At 44.1% G+C, this 20,575-nt stretch overlaps 1 non-coding gene across 1 annotated transcript; it reads left to right on the top strand.

Moving 5' to 3' along the window:
• Window positions 1-6,866: 6,866 nt before the first annotated feature.
• Trnat-ugu (transfer RNA threonine (anticodon UGU)) lies at window positions 6,867-6,941 on the top strand. The gene has a single exon. It is a non-coding gene; the product is annotated as a tRNA-Thr (tRNA).
• The last annotated feature ends 13,634 nt before the right edge of the window (window positions 6,942-20,575 follow it).

Here is a 20,575-nt window from a genome sequence, read left to right as displayed (position 1 = left end):
GGTCAGACAGTGTTGCAGAACCAATGAAAACAGAATGCCCCAAAATTGGCAATATTTTGCAGAAGCTCAAAATTTGGTTCTAATTACAATGCGAGATGTTTTAATAGTTTCTACTACGAAACACGATAAATCACATAAACCTAAAGGCTGTGAAATCAACTAAATACCTACGGATAACAAGTACGAACAACTTAAATTGAAACAATCACATAGATAATGGTGTGGGGAACGCGAAACAAGCACTGCATTTTATTGACAGAACACTAAGAATATGCAAAGGGTCTACTAAAGAGACTGCCTACAATACAGTCCGTCCTCTGCCACAGTTCTGCTGAGCAGTATGGAATCCTTACTGGATTGAATTGACGGAGGGCATCGAAAAATTTGAAAAACGGACAGCTCGTTATGTATTATCGTGAAATAGGGGAGTGTCACGAACATGATGCGCAAGTAGAGCATATAAAGTTTGAACAGTTTCTGAGCCAAAAACATGCTTTGTGAATGGAAGGAGTTACTCTAGAACATAATGCCATAAGTTATAGCCGAATGAAAATAAGCAAAGTACACTAATTTCGTGTTATATTATCACTTACTAATATGTTGAATTAATGGTAAACATAGCAGCATTCAGCTTTTGAATAAGATCCTGAACGTGGTTTTTCCATGACAGCTTTCGATCTATCTGAACACCTTGCAGTCTGAATTGTTCAGATTCACTAATCACATACTCATCCTGTGAAATCAAAATGTCACGTATAGTTGAATAGTGGAACTGTGTGTTAGAAACTGTAATAACTGAGTCTTACTGTGATTTAGCATCAATTTATTTTGTACAAGCCATGAACTTATGTTTCGAAATGCACTTCTTGATACATTGCGTATGCTGCACTCAACATCGTAGCTGTCATCAGCAAAGAGAAATATTTTGGAATCACATTATATATTAGTAAATAGCAGAGTAATTCAGTTGCCCTTATCTATGGGCTTTATGTGACCCACAACACCATCAAAAAGCACGTGCGATATTTTAACACTCTCTCTCTCTCTCTCTCTCTCTCTCTCTCTCTCTCGTTATGTGTAAACTATCAGTCCTACAGCATAACTGAATAGGACCTTTTTGTAGGAAATTTAATGTAGTTAAGTTTTGTACTGGAATACTTCTTCGCTGGAGGCCACGATTTTAGAGTTATTCAAGAAAACTATGTTTGAAAGTCATTTTTTTAATTTTATTTGTATACAGTAATTCGAAAACTATGGCCTCTATCGAAAACGTATCCCAGTACAAAATTTAACTACATTATATTTCTTCCAAAAAGGTTCTGCTCATTTTTTTCTGTAGCACTAATAGTTCGCACACAGCAAGCAAGAGAATATGAATATCATGGATGCAGTTTTTGAAAGCGTTGCAGATTCCATAAAACCCAAAATCAGGGGCAGCTGAAACGCCTTGTATATAGGGAGTTAACTTCCTGATGTTATTCATGTTGTCGTAACTGCACCACCTATCAGTATAGACTCACCGTTTGCGTCCCCACATCACACTTCAGGACCCCGCCCTGTTGCTCAGGGAAAAAAAAAACATTAATGGCTTGCTCTTGCCACATGTACTTGAAAGTGGTAAACCTAAAAATACTACCGCTAATTGTTATAATTAATTATTACTCTGCAAATAAAGTAAATACAGATGTAATGTTTTTCAGTAGACTGTACTCAGTCATCAATAAAAATGTATGCACATATACATCTTACACTATGTTTGGTATCTCTTCAAACAGTCGTCAGGCGCATTTTGTCTGGCGTTTCGGCAGATATTTTCAAATTCGTTTTTGAAACGTGTAGCTGGAGTCAGCCCAAACAAATACTACCCTTCATGTACTGAATGCGACACCCAACGTGAACAAAAAGCGTCTGTTTGTTTCCCATTACAAACAAAATGGTTTTTAAATGGGAAATTTACGTGTCCATTCGGTAGAATGGCCCCATATTAGTCCAGTGCGATATTCTTTTATAGATGTGTATTATCAGGGACAGTAAAGCACAGAGAATTACTAGTACTCCAGCAGTGACATCACTGCCCTGGCCTGCACTGACTGCAACTGCCATGCAGAAGCGCTGCTCAGCCGCTGCTGCAGTACCGATTATTCCTCGAATTTTACTCTTCCCGTTAATACATATCGATAGAGTAAAAATAAGGCATTAGAATAATCTGAGACCACTAAATTGAATGGGAACATAGACTTCTACTTTAAAAATCATTATCTTTGTAATGAGAAACAAACTGATGCTTTCCGTCGACGCTGGACGTCGTATGAAAGATACGATGGTCAGGATTTGTTGGTCCTGACTCCAGCTACACACTACAAAAACGAAATTGCAAATGTCTGCCAAAACGCTAGAGACAATTCCGGTGTATATGCTGAGATGAAAAAAGTCAAGTCATGGAGTACCTCCTAATATCGTGTCGGACCTCCTTTTGCACGGTGTAGTGCAGCAACTAGACGTGGCAGGGGTTCAGCAAGTCGTTGGAAGTCGGCTGCAGAAATATTGAGCCATGCTGCTTCTATAGACGACCATAACTGCGAAAGTGTTGCTAGTGAAGGATTTGTCCACAAACTGATCTGTCGATTATGTTCCATAAATGTTCGATGGGATTAACGTCGGGCGATCTGGGTGGCCAAACCGTTCACTCGAATTATTCAGAATGTTCTTCAAACCAATCGCGTTGTGGCCCAGTGATATAGCGCATTGTCATCCCTAAAAATTCCTGAAGTCCATGAATGGCTGCAAATGGTATCCAAGTAGCAGAAAATAGATGATGCATGTAAATACAGCCCACACCATCATGGAGCCACCACCAGCTCCCACAGTGCCTTGTTGACAACTTGGGTCAATGACTTCGTGAGGTCTGCGCAACACTCGAACCTAACCACCAATTCTTACAAACTGAAATCGGGACTCATCTAACCTAGCCACGGTTTTCTAGTAGTCAAGGGTGCAACCGATATGGTTACGAGCCCTGGATAGGCTCTGCAGGCGATGTCGTGCTGTCAGCAAAGCCGCGTCTGTCTTTAACGCCCATTAACGTCAAATTTCGCATCACTCTCCTGGCGGATACGTTCATTGTACGTCCCGCTTTGTTTTCTGAGATTATTTCACACAGGGTTGCTTGTCTGTTAGCACTGACAGCTCTCACAAGGTTGCTCTCGATCGTTAAGTGAAGGCCGTCGGTCACTGCGTTGTCCGCAAGGAGAGATAATGCCTGAAATATGATATTCTCGGCACACTCTTCACACTGTAGATCTCGGTATACTGAATTCCCTACCGATTTTCGAAATGGAATGGCCCATGCCTCTGGCTCCAACTACCATTCCGCGTTTAAAGCCGCGCGGCCGTAATCACATCGGAAACCTTTTCACACGAATGATCTGAGTACAAATAACAGCTTCCGCCAGTGCCCTCGTCTTTTACACATAACTTATGTGAGCGATACTAACGCCATCTGTATATGTGCATATCACTATCCAATGTCGCCTCAGTATATGTAGTATCAACCAGAATACCACGTACAAACTTTCAGGGGTTGTTCAGGGATACCGTCAGAGTATTTTTATGTAAGGTACCCATTGTCTCCGGCAGCTCCTTTTCGTTTGGTTTGTTGTCACAATTTGCTTTGTATTTGTATTGCACTGAAAATAATGCACAATACTGCAAATGTCGGCGGTAAGCGCTGTGAATCTTGTTTGGAAAGAAACTTGTACCATTCACTCCCAATACTTGCTGTTATGTTATAAGCCACAATGGGGCATTTTGCTATTCGCCCTAAAGCTTGCATTCAGGAACGCAATATTTTGTGTCGTGTTTGCTGCATCTGAGGTTTGTTGCGTCGTTCTGTTTCCTGTGTTGTAAGTTTGTATGATTGAAAATTACAGGCTCCCTCACTGTTGTGAAGGTATTTTCACAGAAACAAGGGTGACTGCCATAACAAACTGCACGGCCCACTTAGTTGTGCCTCAATCAAATGTTACTCAAAGCCGTTCTCATTTCTATGGAGAATGACCTTGCAATCTACTTTTGAACTATGAACAGAACCGAAAAACGTGTCTTGTGCCAGTCTCACGACAGTTAATAACCTATTTCATTGTTGCTTTTTATTCAGCTTTTTGGCCTCAGGGGAATTAAATATCAGTTTTTTCCCATCCGATGTGGTACGACCTTGCGGAGGTGGATGAGATTACCTAACTAACAGTGCCACAACTGCTGAACGCCAAACTTATGGAGTCATGCACACGGCACAGTTCGGTTGATTTAATGTGCAACTCAGACCATAGTCATCGTATTGCAATTCATCTGTCATTTGTAGCTGAAGCCATTTACTTTATGACACGTACAGCACTATCTAGCGGGAAAATTGTCGTTAAATATTTTTGTTTACATAGCATTTCCTCCTTCGTCGATAACATTCCGTACAAATTAGACATTCTGTGCAGCGATTCTCTCTAACAGCACTTTGAGACCGGAACTTATAATTTATCACCCCATATTTCAGTCCGCCTCTGGTAGTTAAGTGGTCAGAGCGGCGGAATGTCACACATAACGGCCCGGGGTCAGCGATTTTCTCCCCTCAGAGTCTGGGTGTTGTGTTGTCCTTACCATCATCAGTTCATCCCCATCGACACGCAAGTCGCCGAAGTGACGTCAACTCGAAAGACTTGCACTAGGCAAACGGTCTACCCGACGGAAGGCCCTAGCCACACAGAATTTCCATTTACCCCAGATTTCAGATACCAGTCTCGGAAAGCCATTTTCTAAAAGCTAAATTGTTCCCTGTAGAAAGTAATTGTTTTTAATTCACCAGCGATAGTTAAACACTGTACATATATCTGAACTATCAGTAATAAATACAATTTTACTACGTACTGACATTATCTCGCTGACCTTGTGCTGATTGCCAGACATTTCCTTCAAAACTGACCGTACGATTTGAATTTTATCCTGAGAATTACGCATTATATTTGCGTAGTGGATGCTCTTTGCCTTACTAATGATATTTTAAGTAGCTTTCTGTATTGCTTTTGATGGATTACTGCAGCTCGATTGTGAGTGCTTCTAATGTTTTGATATAATTTCCACTTTTTTCTATAAGACGTCGTTAACCCATTAGTTAACCACCTAGTATGCCTTTAACTTCTAGTAGCCTGTTTCCAATGTTGTAACGGAAAGCAACTTTCAAAGAGCGCTGGAAATATTCTGGAGAAAGCATTATATTTACTGTCTATGATATCAGCACTACAAACATCCTGAAGCTCTTCCTCTTTAATGAGGTTTAAAAAAAGACTGTTGTCATTGGATTAACTTTTGTAAATAGTCTGTCCTTAGTTTTGACACTTGTTTGAGCACAATTTGGGCGTAATGGCCTGAAAGTCTATTTACCGATTTACCAACTGAATACCACTCTATTTATAACGAATGAATAAAAATCCTGACAAAAAATAGTCAGCTAATCTCTGTTCTGGAATAGGAAGCCTCCAAACCACGACATTGTTTAAGTGTTGCCCTGGCGTGCCAGTAATGTGAGAGTCAACATCTAGAAGCAGTTAACTCACTTTATCTCTAATAACTCTTATATTTTGATGAAACATGCTAATTCCTGACGTTTTTGAATGTGTGTAACGTTATGCGTATGTAGGCTAGCTAATCAACCGCCTAGAATTAATGTGAGATGAGACGAGATAGTTGTACGGCTGAAAGCTGCGCAGCCCCAGGGCCGAGAGCGCTTATAATGTCAGCGGAAGTCGGTAAATCCTAAAACTGGGAATTTGGACGGCTGCAACTCAGATAGCCTATGTGCAGGAGATGCACCAAAAACGGCGGAGCGTCAGACAAGGTGAAATTGGCTTCTTACAACTCCTTGAGAGTCTATCATAATTTACAGTCAAATAGCAATGCAAATCTAAATACACCGACGATACCAGAAAAATGTGGTGGATCCAAAGACACAACAATAGTTTCAACACCGTTGAAATAACAAAACTTAATACGCTATAGTGACTGAATTCTTTCATAATGAACCTCTAAATTAACACCTTTTAAAGCCTTCATGCGATTTCAACATACAATTTCACAGATGATAGCTTTGCACTGTAGCTGTCATCGCTACGTATATGTATCTACTTTATTTCTTGATTTATTACATTTGTTGTATCTTTTCATTATGCAAATGTTTGTCAGAAGATCCACCATAACCACAAAGCAAATAAATATTGCATAAATGCCCCATTTTTGTTATTCCTGTGTAGTTCTTTTGCGAGCCATTTTCTGCTGACTGCAAGTGCTACTGAAAAACTATGTTAATTTAAAAGTGGTCAGTCGCATGTGTTGGTGGACACCACAACTGAAAAGAAAACATAATGACACTTCTGTGAAGAAGGTATAAAACGTTGTTTAAACAATATTTAACGACAGTTCGTTATGATTTGACATGAGCACACTAGCTCAAAATGCTAGCTTATTTATTTATGAACAACCTTTATATGTGATTATTGTGAATGATTTGAGGGTGAACGGAGACTTGTAACATTTCTTTTGTTACATATTGTTATAATATATTAGTTAGTCTGTAGAGCTTAAGAATGCTGCATTTTTGGAGGGGATAGCCTTCACCCATTGGAAAGGCAGACAGTACGAAGAACAGATACCATCTTCATATAGTTAAGACTAACTGGCCATTGACCTTCTTCTTCTGTGCCGCGAGTAATGAAGTAATGGGCAGGTGCCATAGGAATGTAGTGTGTGGACATTAAGTTGCGAATGTGGGTCTCACAGGGAGCGTGAAAGGGATAAATCCCTGCAGTCGCACTATCCTGTGTGCCCTCGGTGGCTCAGATGGATAGAGCGTCTGCCATGTAAGCAGGAGATCCCGGGTTCGAGTCCTGGTCGGGGCACACACTTTCAACTGTCCCCGTTGATGTATATCAACGCCTGTCGACAGCTTAGGGTCTTGATTTAATTATCAGTTCATTCTAAGAGAACTGCATGGTCACCGATGTTATCTGTTCTTTCGGACATGTCCGAAAGAACAGATACCATCTTAATATACGAAATTAACCTGGTTTCCCCACCAGAAAAACCTGCTTCCAGTCAGTGAGTATTTCCAAATGCTTTATCGGAGAGGCATGCGGAGCTAACAGGAGTAGTGGAACAACCTTCATAGGGGTGCATTTTGGTAGTACGGGTTGCCTACGTCAAGGGCAGGTATGCACTCAGGAGCAAACCTATTGTTCTCCTTTGATTGACAGGTTAAAAAATGGTTCAAATGGCTCTGAGCACTATGGGACTTAGCTTCTGAGGTCATCAGTCCCCTTGATCTTAGAACTACTTAAACCTAGCTAACCTAAGGACATCACACACACCCATGCCCGAGGCAGGATTCGAAACTGCGACCGTAGCGGTCGCGTAGTTCCAGACTGTAGCGCCTAGAACCGCTCGGCCACCCCGGCCAGGGATAGACAGGTACTTAACCTATTGTTCTGCTAAAAGGATCTCTCCTTCTGACTGACAGGCTCTTAACCCATTGTTCCCTCATCCTCCCCCCTCCCGGGAAAGCGCCCCTCGCTGCTACAGGTACACTTTCACGTCTGAGTTATTCAATAGCCCCTCTCAAACTTATCAATTTGATTGACTACATAATTAAATTGATCAATTAAATAACCTCTCCCGCCCCCCGGGTAAACTCCCTTCCCTCCCACCCATCCCCTCTGGAAATTGTCAGAAAAAAGACTCAGTTGATTGGTCATTTCGAGGGAATTCGGTTGCAGCATGTGGAATATTGCTTAAACAATTTAGACAATGTGTGGAATATTTTTTATTTAAACAGTTTAGGGGATTCAAGGCAGTGTATGGAATACATGGAAATTGGTGGCTATTTGGTGGAGAGGAAGGATCTCATAACAGGAAATTCAAGGGTATATTGTTTATTTATAAAAAGTTCTGTTTGTGGGGGTTGAATTTCTCTTGCGTATAATTGTCTGCTGTTTGGAAACATGTAGGTCTTGTAAGAAGTAATTGCTTACGTCCTCCCACCATTTTCTGGTACATTTTTCGAATTTCTCACGCTTCTGAACGCCATTTCTGGCTCATTCTTCTTTGTCACCAACCCCTTAAACTATTTTACTGCGTTTTACATAAGAATTATGCAAATTAACCTAGTGTTCTTCACTTAAAATGCTGTTCTGCTCCATGTCACCCACTCACGTACGCCGTCCCCTTAAGTATCATACTGCTAACACCATGTTGATATAAAAAATTTATGCAAATTAATTAAATCGATATCCTTTACATTTATGGGGTAGTTTTTTTTTTTAAATTCGCAGCATCCTACTGGTCCGTGAAACCGATGGAATATAGTTTAAACAAAAGATCACTAATAAAATACACATCCCGCCACCCGAAACCCGACTCCGGCGCCGTCGTCTCTGCACACACCACAAGGAGCCGGGTTGCACCATCGGCCGCCGATGGTGCACCTAGGCACCAATGCTGGCGTCATCCCTCTCTCTACCTGCGGTCCAGTGAACACCTAATTGCCAAGCAACTCAACCTCGCAGATGCTACAGAATCCCATTCCATTGCTTCCCAGAATATCATAGGCTGCATTGTTCCTAGTGATTCTAATGGGACATGAGAGATGTGTCCAGCCGTGCATGCGTTTACCAGCCAAGCATGGCTGACATATCGCTGCAAAATGCTTGTGTAGATACACATTATCGCAAGCGCATCTAAAAGATTCTCAGTGTTATACAGATATCACATGGCTATGTAGAATAAGAGCCATCGTGGCCTCTCGGAAATTGTACAGTGTCCCAGAGACAGTTAACGGTCGCTTTTGTAGGAGCTTTCGTGTTCTCTCTCACAGCTCGTCTGCATCGCAAACCCCTGTCCTAACAGAACCTGTTCACTAAAAATAGCGCATAATAACGCCTAATGCATTCCTTCTGATGGTCCTAACGTGACACCCCTTCCATCACGTGTTACACTTCATGGAAATCGTTAAGTCATGCCTTCAACATTCGCAAACACTCTCACCGCTATATAGAAACTCCTATGTCCCACCACAAAGGATGTCTTGTGAATGAATTGAGCATTATGATTGGCTCCTACTGAATTTACCCGCTAAATTACTGATGCCGCCGGTGTGGAAGCACTATCCACCTGTTTCTCTTTCTGCAGACGAGACTTCCAGCGCCAAAAAGCTATTTTGTACAGATTGCCATATTGCACCGGCATTTAAACCCTGCAAAGTGAGCTATAGGTCGTAAAATATGGAAAGACTCTTACTCAATTGCACTGCTCTGCCACTGAGGGCGGAAGCTTAAATATTAGAGCGTGATACCGACCCACAACCCGACAATATATCACTGCATACCGTGTCAATCCTGCACCATACAAAATAGCCCCTTTTACATCATTCGTGTAGCTATATACCACGAAGACAGACAGCATAAGCACACGCACCGTAGATACACTCCTAACTGCACTAGATATTTCCCGCGAGGTCGGGTGGTCATCCACCCCTGATGCTTGACAAGAACGCCCTCAGTGGACTGAATCCACTCTCTGAACTGCTCTACAAATTTGGGGTCTGCTCCCCTCGGCACAAACGCGTTACTGTTTCTGGTCCAGACCTGCTTGCTTGCTTGCTTTTCTACACCCATCTCCAGACTGTAGGATTACAAGAACATATGTAATTTCGCATGGTTTTCCAGAATATCACGCCATTTGCGCGATACTTCTCGATATCAACCAGACAGTAATATCGCTTGCACAGTATAATTCGAAAGATATAGACTGGAAATTATTTCTCTGGAAATCTGAACATTTAGTGAGATGGAGCGTGCTGTAAATGACTAAGTAATTAGAAACTTATCCCTTCAGTGAAGGCATTTACGTGAAACCTCGAAATAAATAGAGGAAACTGATATTTACACTCGCGAATACCGGTGTCGGTGATGTAACGGATTCCGAATCATCCCTGTAATTTACAAAGTCAACTATGGCGTTTCTCACTTCTAGAGAACTAGCAAACGAGTCTTCCACCTGTCTTTTACCTGCTAGATGCACAGGCCACAATCGATGTTCTCTCAACCAAATAAAGACGGGGAAACGTGAAAAAAGCACTCAGTCGGACAATTCATATGGGAGGGAATAATGGTCCAGCGCAAACACATGTCCATATTGAATCTTCTAAATTTCCACACGGTCACGAAAGGTATCCAACACATTCTAACTATTAGTTCGCTATTCAACCGTCTAGATGATGCCACGATTAAGTCAGCTAAATTCCTGCACCCCAACAGACCTCTCCATTCGGACAGCTCCTGCCGTTAGATGGAAACGTGAACCATTCCCGTCACTGGTCACCAGCGCTGCACGCCAAGCACGCATAGGCAGAATTATGATCCCAGGAAGCTGGCTCAAAATGGTTCAAATGGCTCTGAGCACTATGGGACTTAACATCTGAGGTCATCACTCCCCTAGACTTATAACTACTTAAACCTAACTAACATAAGGACATCACACACATCAATGCCCGAGGCAGGATTCGAACCTGCGACCGTAGCGATCGCGCGGTTCCAGACTGCAGCTCCTAGAACTGCTCGGCCACTCCAGCCGGCTGTTATTGTTTTAATGGCTAACATGATCAGAGAGTTATGGCTTAGATAAATTTGGTCATTAAGTACCTTCTTTTTCTTTGCAAGGGCTCTTTGTATACACACTCCAGGAAATTGAAATAAGAACACCGTGAATTCATTGTCCCAGGAAGGGGAAACTTTATTGACACATTCCTGGGGTCAGATACATCACATGATCACACTGACAGAACCACAGGCACATAGACACAGGCAACAGAGCATGCACAATGTCGGCACTAGTACAGTGTATATCCACCTTTCGCAGCAATGCAGGCTGCTATTCTCCCATGGAGACGATCGTAGAGATGCTGGATGTAGTCCTGTGGAACGGCTTGCCATGCCATTTCCACCTGGCGCCTCAGTTGGACCAGCGTTCGTGCTGGACGTGGAGACCGCGTGAGACGACGCTTCATCCAGTCCCAAACATGCTCAATGGGGGACAGATCCGGAGATCTTGATGGCCAGGGTAGTTGACTTACACCTTCTAGAGCACGTTGGGTGGCACGGGATACATGCGGACGTGCATTGTCCTGTTGGAACAGCAAGTTCCCTTGCCGGTCTAGGAATGGTAGAACGATGGGTTCGATGACGGTTTGGATGTACCGTGCACTATTCAGTGTCCCCTCGACGATCACCAGAGGTGTACGGCCAGTGTAGGAGAACGCTCCCCACACCATGATGCCGGGTGTTGGCCCTGTATGCCTCGGTCGTATGCAGTCCTGATTGTGGCCCTCACCTGCACGGCGCCAAACACGCATACGACCATCATTGGCACCAAGGCAGAAGCGACTCTCATCGCTGAAGACGACACGTCTCCATTCGTCCCTCCATTCACGCCTGTCGCGACACCACTGGAGGCGGGCTGCACGATGTTGGGTCGTGAGCGGAAGACGGCCTAACGGTGTGCGGGACCGTAGACCAGCTTCATGGAGACGGTTGCGAATGGTCGTCGCCGATACCCCAGGAGCAACAGTGTCCCTAATTTGCTGGGAAGTGGCGGTGCGGTCCCCTACGGCACTGCGTAGGATCCTACGGTCTTGGCGTGCATCCGTGCGTCGCTGCGGTCCGGTCCCAGGTCGACGGGCACGTGCACCTTCCGCCGACCACTGGCGTCAACATCGATGTACTGTGGAGACCTCACGTCCCACGTGTTGAGCAATTCGGCGGTACGTCCACCCGGCCTCACGCATGCCCACTATACGCCCTCGCTTAAAGTCCGTCAACTGCACATACGGTTCACGTCCACGCTGTCGCGGCATGCTACCAGTGTTAAGGACTGCGATGGAGCTCCGTGTGCCACGGCAAACTGGCTGACACTGACGGCGGCGGTGCACAAATGCTGCGCAGCTAGCGCCATTCGACGGCCAACACCGCGGTTCCTGGTGTGTCCGCTGTGCCGTGCGTGTGATCATTGCTTGTACAGCCCTCTCGCAGTGTCCGGAGCAAGTATGGTGGGTCTGACACACCGGTGTCAATGTGTTCTTTTTTCCATTTCCAGGAGTGTAAATCTTGCAATGTCAGGAGCATTTTGTTATGATTATTTATTCTAATAACTGTCACGTCTTGTTCCATGCTGGATGGTTCATGTTTTATCAGGTGTTCGGTGAATGTGGAATGGCTATTTTCATATTTCCAACTTCCTATATGTTTTTTGTATCCAGTTGTGAAGTTCCTACCTTTCATCCCCAGATATACCGACCTACCGGTTTAATGTTGTAGTTGACTGGTGATTTGATTCTAGGTGACAGTTCTTAAAGTCATTAGAGTAGTCGGTCGGACTTCTCCACGCACTCTTGGTATGGTTATATTGGGTGATGCATACAGATGCATTTATTACATTGTGATCCGTTACTGAAGTGTTCATTTTTTATGTCGAATTGAGATCGGCAAAGCAAAGCGGTCTGACTGTATTACCAACACTGCTGGTCAGTCGACACTACTTAACAAATACTGCTGAGTGCTACTGGTTTTGTGCAGCACCGATCGGCGCGGAAAAGTTTAGTGTTGTTTGAGACTGATGCGAAGTGGTATCGAGAAGTGTGGCCCTTTTAGCTGTTGCGTCGTTGTCGTGTCACTTGCTGCTACTTGTCTAGTTTGCCGAAGTTACAGAATGTTGTGGCTTGTTCATTCGTTTGCTCACTGCGGTAAGGACCGGCAGTGTTGTTATACATTCCTTCATGAAAATGTGGTTACACACGTCTTCCCAATGTGTGTTGTCTGTACAAAGGACTATCCAGTTTTGCTAAATTAACGAAGCGTTTGCGTCTGGCCCCACGTCAGCGATGCAGTGAAAGTTTTTCGTGTAATCATAACACTAGTTAAGGTGCTATATACCTCAAGGATTATAGGGATTAAACACTGAAGGTGTGATAGTGATGTCCCTCATGATTCTAAATAAAACCGAGGCGTTAAGGCGCGGTATCCCAGCGTGCTGTTTCGCTGCTGGTCAGTGCGTACTCAAACTCTTAAGAAAATAAAGTGTAAAAATGGATTTAGAATCGCAAGTGTCTCGAAGGACCACCTCTTTAATCTTAGAAGTGGTGCACAACGGTAATTTAAGTTACTGTGTTTACTTTTTTAGTTTAAGAAAACTTAAATCAGAAGTAAGGCGTTTAATCAAGAATTCTGTAGCATAACTTTGTCTTAAGCTGCGCTCAGCCATCAAATACCTCTGCGCGATTGGTTTGGGTTGTGGTGCTTAGGCAGTAACTAGTTAAAGCGCAATGTTGCATGATACCCGGTGCAGTGGACATTAGTAATTGCGTTCTACGTGTGTGGTTTCTAGAGGGTGATGTCCACTGTATGTGTACGTCCGCTGTATTTGGTTTATGCGTATTGTAAGTGATCCTTGTCCCTGGGCCAAAGTAATTAAACTCAGATTTTACTTCTGATCAGTTTCATTAATGTTTTATCGAGTAAAATTTATTAATGAATGGAAATATTTTAAAGGTAGTAATTTCAATTAGTGTGTCAGGATAGATGTTTTAAATTTTTTTCTTTCATTACGGTTAGAGGCTCTGGGAGCATTGCACTTTAGCTCGTTGCTGCCCAAGCAACACAAACCAAATAATTCGGCTTATACCTGTCTTAGCTACAGGTTAAGATCGGTGCTAATGGCTGGAGAAACCACGGTGCCCAGCATGTGCCTCTGAGCTGCAACTGCAACTGCTAGGCCGGCAGCCCTGTAGTACTACCTCCGTGTAAACGATGTTTTTGTTAATAAATGGTATACATCTCAGTCTCGCCAGTTAATTACCCCAGCACTCCACTCCCAAACGCGGAAAAGCCTACACACTAACAAGGGGATGCACTCGGTTGTTAAGCTGTTTTCCCTGGCAGGGTTTTCCAACTGCTCCTTCCGTACAATTGAAAAACAATACCCGGCCGTGGTGGCCGGGCGGTTCTAGGCGCTTCAGTCCGGAACCGCGCGACTGCTACGGTCGCAGGTTCCAATCCTGCCTCGGGCATGAATGTGTGTGATGTCCTTAGGTTAGTTAGGTTTAAGTAGTTCTAGGTTCTAGGGGACTGATGACCTCAGATATGCTCAGAGCCATTTGAACCATAAAAACAATAATGTGGAGTTATATGGTATTATGATGGCACTGGAGAAAATTCAGATGCATTACAATACAAGTTTTCTCGTCTGTCCAGCCTCGCTCAGTGCTCTACGAGCATTCCAGCACTTATACCCCATAGACCAGTTGATTCAGCGCATTCATGACACCTTACAGCGGCTGCAACGCGAGGTAAGGTGGTGCACATATCGCTATACAGGAAACGCCATAGCTGACAAAGCAGCCAAAGGAGCATGCCAGGATGGTGTACGTCGATGTGTTGTCCGACTACACGCCATCATTTCATTATCTGACAGAAGAATCTTGCGTCATTGGCAAACCGAATGGTTGGAAGTGGCGGACAACAAACTGCGGTCACTTAAATCGCCCACACAGGCATGGCGGACTTACCACCAACACCTCCAACCACACAACCACACCGATGGAAGGAACTGCTGCTCACAAGATGACGTATAGAACAGAACCGTTTAAGGCACGGTTTCCTCCTCCAGCAGGACGATCAACCACTCTGTGAAATTTATGGTGTGTCACTTTCGTTTCAGCATATCTTGTCTATGTGTGGTTTATACACTACCTTCAGGGCAGCCCTCAGTCTGGCTGGAGATCTCTCCACCACCCTCGCTGACACTGACACCAGTGCTACACGGGTTTTCAACTTTTGTGAACTGTCGGCCCACATCCCTTAAGTGCTGAGGAGGGGAAGGGAATTTTAATGCGTTATAAACTATTCTGCCTGTGGAGGGAGCCTTCGTTCAGCCTATCCCTCCCTGCCCCCCCCCCCCCCCTCAACCTTCAAACTCACCCCCCCCCCCACGAGAATGGCAAATGGCATGTTGACTCTTCAGCAGGGAATCTATGACCATGATTCTGACCGCCCCACATCAAAGATCATCATCAACACCAAGTTATGCTATTATTTTATAACGATTTCATCTACATTTGCCCAGATACTCCGCAAGCCACCGTACGGTGCGTGGTGGAGGGTACCCTGTACCACTATTACTCATTTCCTTTACTGTTCTACTCGCAAATAGAGCGAGGGAAAAGCAACTATTTATATGCCCCTGTATGAGCCGTTCTATCCCGAATCTTATGTTTGTGGTCCTTAAGCGCAGTGTATGTTGGTGGCAAAAAAAAAAAAAAAAAAAAAAAAAAAAATGTTCAAATGTGTGTGAAATCTTACGCGACTTAACTGCTAAGGTCATAAGTCCCTAAGCTTACACACTACTTAACCTAAATGATCCTAAGGACAAACACACACACCCATGCCCGAGGGAGGACTCGAACCTCCGCCGGGACCAGCTGCACAGTCCATGACTGCAGCGCTGTTGGTGGCAGTAGCATCGTTCGGCAGTCAGCTTCAAATGCCGGTTCTCTGAATTTTCTCAACAATGTTTCTCGAAAAGAAGTCGCCTCCCCTCCAGGGATTCCCATGTTCCCCAACCGTCTCCGTAACACTTGCGTGTTGTTGGGAACTACCGGTAACAAATCTAGAAGACCGCCTTTGAATAGCTACGATGTCTTCCTTCAGTTCGACCTGGTATGTAGCCTAAACACTCGAGCAGCCTGCTATCTCCTTTGCAGGTGAACCAGTCTTCCCTAAAATTCTCCCAGTAAACTGAAGTCGACCATTCACCTTCCGTAATACAGTCATCACATGCTCACTCCATTTCATTCCGCTTTGCAACGTTAGGCTCTACATCCAGATGTTTAAATGACTTGCCTATGTCAAATAGGACACGAGTAATACTGTAACCGAACATTACAGGTTTTATCGTCCTACTCATCGGCATTAACTTACATTTTTTTTCCAAATTTAGAGCTAACTGCCATTCATCTTACCAGTTAGAAATTTTGTCTAAGCTGTCTTGTATCTTCCTACGTCACTCAACTTCCACATCTTACCTTACACCACAGCATCATCAGCAAACAACGGCAGATTGCTGCTCACCCTGTCCGCCAAGTCATTCATGTATATAGAGAACAACATTGGTCCTATTACGCTTCCCTATGGCACTCCTGACGATATACACTGAAGAGCCAAAGAATTTGGTACACCTACCTAATATCGTGTAGCGCCCCCGCGAGCACGCATACGTGCTGCAACAAGACGTGGCATGGACTCGACTAATGTCTAATAGTGCTGGAGGGACTTAACACCATGAATCCTGCAGGGCTGTCCATAAACCCGTAAGAGTACGAGGGGGTGGAGATCTCTTCTGAACAGCACGTTGCAAGGCATCCCACATATGCTCAATAATGTACGTGTCTGGGGAGTTTACTGAGCAGCGGAAGTGTTTAAACTCAGAAGTGTTCCTGGAGCCACCCTGTAGCAATTCTGGACGTGTGGGGTGTCGCATTGTCTTGCTGAAATTGCCCAAGTCTGTAGGAATGCACAATGGACATGAATGGATGCAGGTGATCAGACAGGATGCTTACGTACGTGTCACCTGTATCTAGACGTATCAGGGCACCCATATCACTCCAACTGCACACACCCCACAGCATTACAGAGCCTCCACCAGCTTGAACAGTCCCCAGCAAAGTATACCGACAGTCGCAAAACTAGCCCAGGCCTCCAGGCCTCCATGAGACAAACAACAAGCCAGTATGGCAAAGAGAAACCGTTATAGATGCCAAGAACTAGACAGAGTCTCCAGTAGTCTGTTTTCACTTCATCTGAATATCTCGTGTGTGTCAACGGATCCCTGGAGTGGGTGGACAGCACTGCTCGGTCGCTTTCAAGTTGGACGAAGCAACGAGATATGGGGCATCAAATTTGGAAATTCTCTCGCCTTACAAGCCTATCATCCCAAGAAGGCAAACCATGCAGACGAACTGTGTTTAGCCGGCCGGAGTGGCGATGCGGTTCTAGGCGCTACAGTCAGGAACCGAGCGACCGCTACGGTCGCAGGTTCGAATCCTGCCTCGGGCATGGATGTGTGTGATGTCCTTGGGTTAGTTAGGTTTAAGTAGTTCTAAGCGACTGATGACCTCAGATGTTAAGTCGGATAGTGCTCAGAGCCATTTGAACCATTTTGAACTGTGTTTAATTTTACAGACTAAACAGTGCGATTTCTGTGTCGTAGGAGGATCTTAATTTCGCGCCCTCTGCCGGCACCTTGCGTATGAAATATTTCATCATTACCGTTGAACAGGATGTTTTGAAACTTCCTAGTGAAAGTGCTGACGAAATGAGGAAAGAGACTTGTAGAGCCGTGACAAGATGCTAGCAACCACCTCTACATCTACGTAAGACTATTTTTCTTGTTTCGGAGTTTATGAAACCCAGGTATTTTGTTGATCATTTGCTCACCATAAAGGTACCAGATTTGGTGTTTGCGACTTCCTCCACGTAATTATTTACGGTGACGCAGTACTGAGAAAAAGTGCAGTACTTCAAACAGGAAGTAAGGAAGGAAGGGTCTATCTCACCAATTACGAGGTATTAGTTGAAGCACAAGTTAAGGCAACGGTAGGGCACGAAGGGACTTTGGCCGGTTACTTTGCAACAGAGCCATTCAGTCATTTGCCTCATGCCCTTTCAGGAGCCACAGATAATCTAAATCAGGGTTACTTGAACCACCATCCTCCCACATGCGACTAATGTGTTTATCAATGGAGTCACCTCACTCGGTGGGGAGTAAATGTGTGTACAAACCACAGACTGAGGGAAGATCCTATTTTAGACGGGGTCCAAACACCTCCACCCTCTCGAACACCCTCCTGTATATAGTGCGGCATTAATTACTGATTTGCTGACTAGGTGTCTTCCATTCCCATCAAGCATAACTCACTGGAGCATATTCTTCGGGGTACAGTCCCCACATCTGGATTTATTCACGAATCACAGTAATGCAGTGACATTTTATCAGATATGCCCGTGCTTATCGTGTCGAAAGCTAATTGTAACTACCACCTATTGCTTCCCATTTCAAATACGCAGGATATTTCTGACAAACTTTCGTGGATTAGAGACAAGAGCTAATGTCTCACTTTCAGGTAAGGATCCCTGGTCTGGAAACGACTGAGTCGATATTCAGGGACTACGAAGATAAAATAATGTGGGGTAGCTCTACTAGTTACTACGACACAGGCCTCCCACGCAGCATTGAAATATAAATTAAAAGTACAAGGGACATCTGTTCTGTGTGGTGGGTTCTTTGTGCGCTGAGTAGAACTGGAGCTGCGAGGGACTCAAATACCCCGCTCACTCATATTCTGGTCCACGTGGGCTTTCCAGCCGTTGTGTTTCCTACCCTTTTTGAAGTGTCACCGGTACCATGGGATTCCGACTAAACAGGTTTGTACCGGTGTTTTAGAACCAGAGCCTTCCCCACTGCTGATTTACGCCTGCAGTTCACCAGCGGCCGATTTGTTGTTACCCTCAGTCAGACAGTGATCTCTTCAACAGCTTTAGTTTCCGTATAGTTTCGTAGACCTACGCTATTTGGTTTCTATACACTGAAAGTAATAGAAATAATTACAACAATGAAAGGAAAGCCGTTTCTTCTCAAGGATTATTATCGCTACCGGGGGCACAGAAAATATGAGTATCCGAACTGGATAAGTACCGAGGACATTTAAAAGTTGAAAATGGCTGAATCATGGCTGAATGGTAACATTCTTGCACATTTGATGAAGTAAATGTGCAGATTAAGAATCGAATGCATAATTGCAGGAAAAGAGTCCACGAAGAAAACACAGAAGCTGTTTTCCATATTTTTAAAGAGGAATTTCAAGATTTGAAATATAAAGGTTTCGATTACGTTGCGAGAATGCCAGTTTGTGAGAACTCTAATACTATATAGTGTAAGGCAAGAAGGGCAACTATTGCGACGACCGAGAACTCTAGCACTAGTTCGGAGAGTCAACTGAGCGAAGACATTTTCAAATTAATTGAAGGTAATAGTTTTTTGAAAACTGCCGATGGGTCTGTTCCTCACAAAAGAATCCTAGTGTTCGGTTTGTGGCGGGGCTGGCTGGTCTCTCACTATCTTTTAAACAATCAGTCCACTTGCCTGGATAGGTTTCATGTTGTCTGCCCCTCCATTCTGCGATGGTAAATACTGGTTTAGCCAACAAAAGCAGCGTTGAAAATTCAACTAAATACCTACCACGCAAAGGCCACATAACTCCAGGCCATAGGCAGTAGCTAAAAGTCAGTTAAACTATCGAGCGCTCGGGATTCTTGCATGACTCGTTAAAAAAAGAGTCTAAAATTTCGTTTAAGATTGTTTATCGTTTTTAAAGCACGGAAAATAGCTATCAAGCCCGTATTAATTTCCCGACATCTATTATGCAATGTTACTGACTGTCTCTGTTACAAGTTCACACGCAAAATCAGTCAGAAAATATTTACTCCGCCCCGATGTTTTGAGCGTCCTAAACAGTCACTGAAGCACGACTGCTTGCGAGTTAACACATTCAGTCGTTCAGCAGGTTTCTTGTAAAGGAGTGCTCGACATCATGTCTCACAATCTGCACGAAACACGCCAAGCGGAGTTTATGTACGACATGGAATGTTCACACGCGAATATCTCCTAAAGTAAACCACTCACAAGGCTCAAACTTCCACAAAATACTCAATATTGTAGACGATTTTCGTCAACGACACGAGAGCCGATTGAAAGCGCAAATTTCTTCATTTTGGTACAAATTTACTACCGCGGTTTAACATACAGTAGGTGTTTAGCAGAAGACGGATCTCGAGCGACCTTGCCGTGCGGGGTAGCCATGCGGTCTTAGGTGCCCTGCCACGATTCGCGCGGCTTCGGTAGTTCGAGTCCTCCCTCGGGCATGGGTGTGTGTGTGTGTGTGTGTGTGTGAGTGTGTGTTGTCCTTAGTGTATGTTAATTTAAGGTAGATTAAGTAGTTTGTAAGCCTAGGGACCGATGATCTCAGCTGTTTGGTCCCATAGACCTTATCACAAATTTCCATTTCCAAGCGACTATCCCGACTCAAACCCACGGGAAATGCTGAATTCCTGTTGGCTAGTTTGTTAAGCAGCGAATCAGATTATCTCAAGCACATCTACACTCGCAATATTTCCAGTATCAGCAAGTACCATTACCACAAAAAAATGGTTCAAATGGCTCTGAGCACTATGGGACTTAACATCTGAGGTCATCAGTCCCCTAGAACTTAGAACAACTTAAACTTAACTAACCTAAGGACATCACACACATCCATGCCCGAGGCAGGATTCGAACCTGCGACCGTAGTGGTAGCGTGGTTCCAGACTGAAGCGCCTAGAACCATTCGGCCACATCGGCCGGCAAAATTACCACAAGTATTTTAGACTAGACATCT

The sequence above is a fragment of the Schistocerca gregaria genome, chromosome X, assembly GCF_023897955.1.
Source record: "Schistocerca gregaria isolate iqSchGreg1 chromosome X, iqSchGreg1.2, whole genome shotgun sequence".
Lineage (NCBI taxonomy): Eukaryota > Metazoa > Arthropoda > Insecta > Orthoptera > Acrididae > Schistocerca > Schistocerca gregaria.
Note: the sequence above shows the minus strand (reverse complement) of the source record. Positions and strands in the feature narration are given on the sequence as shown.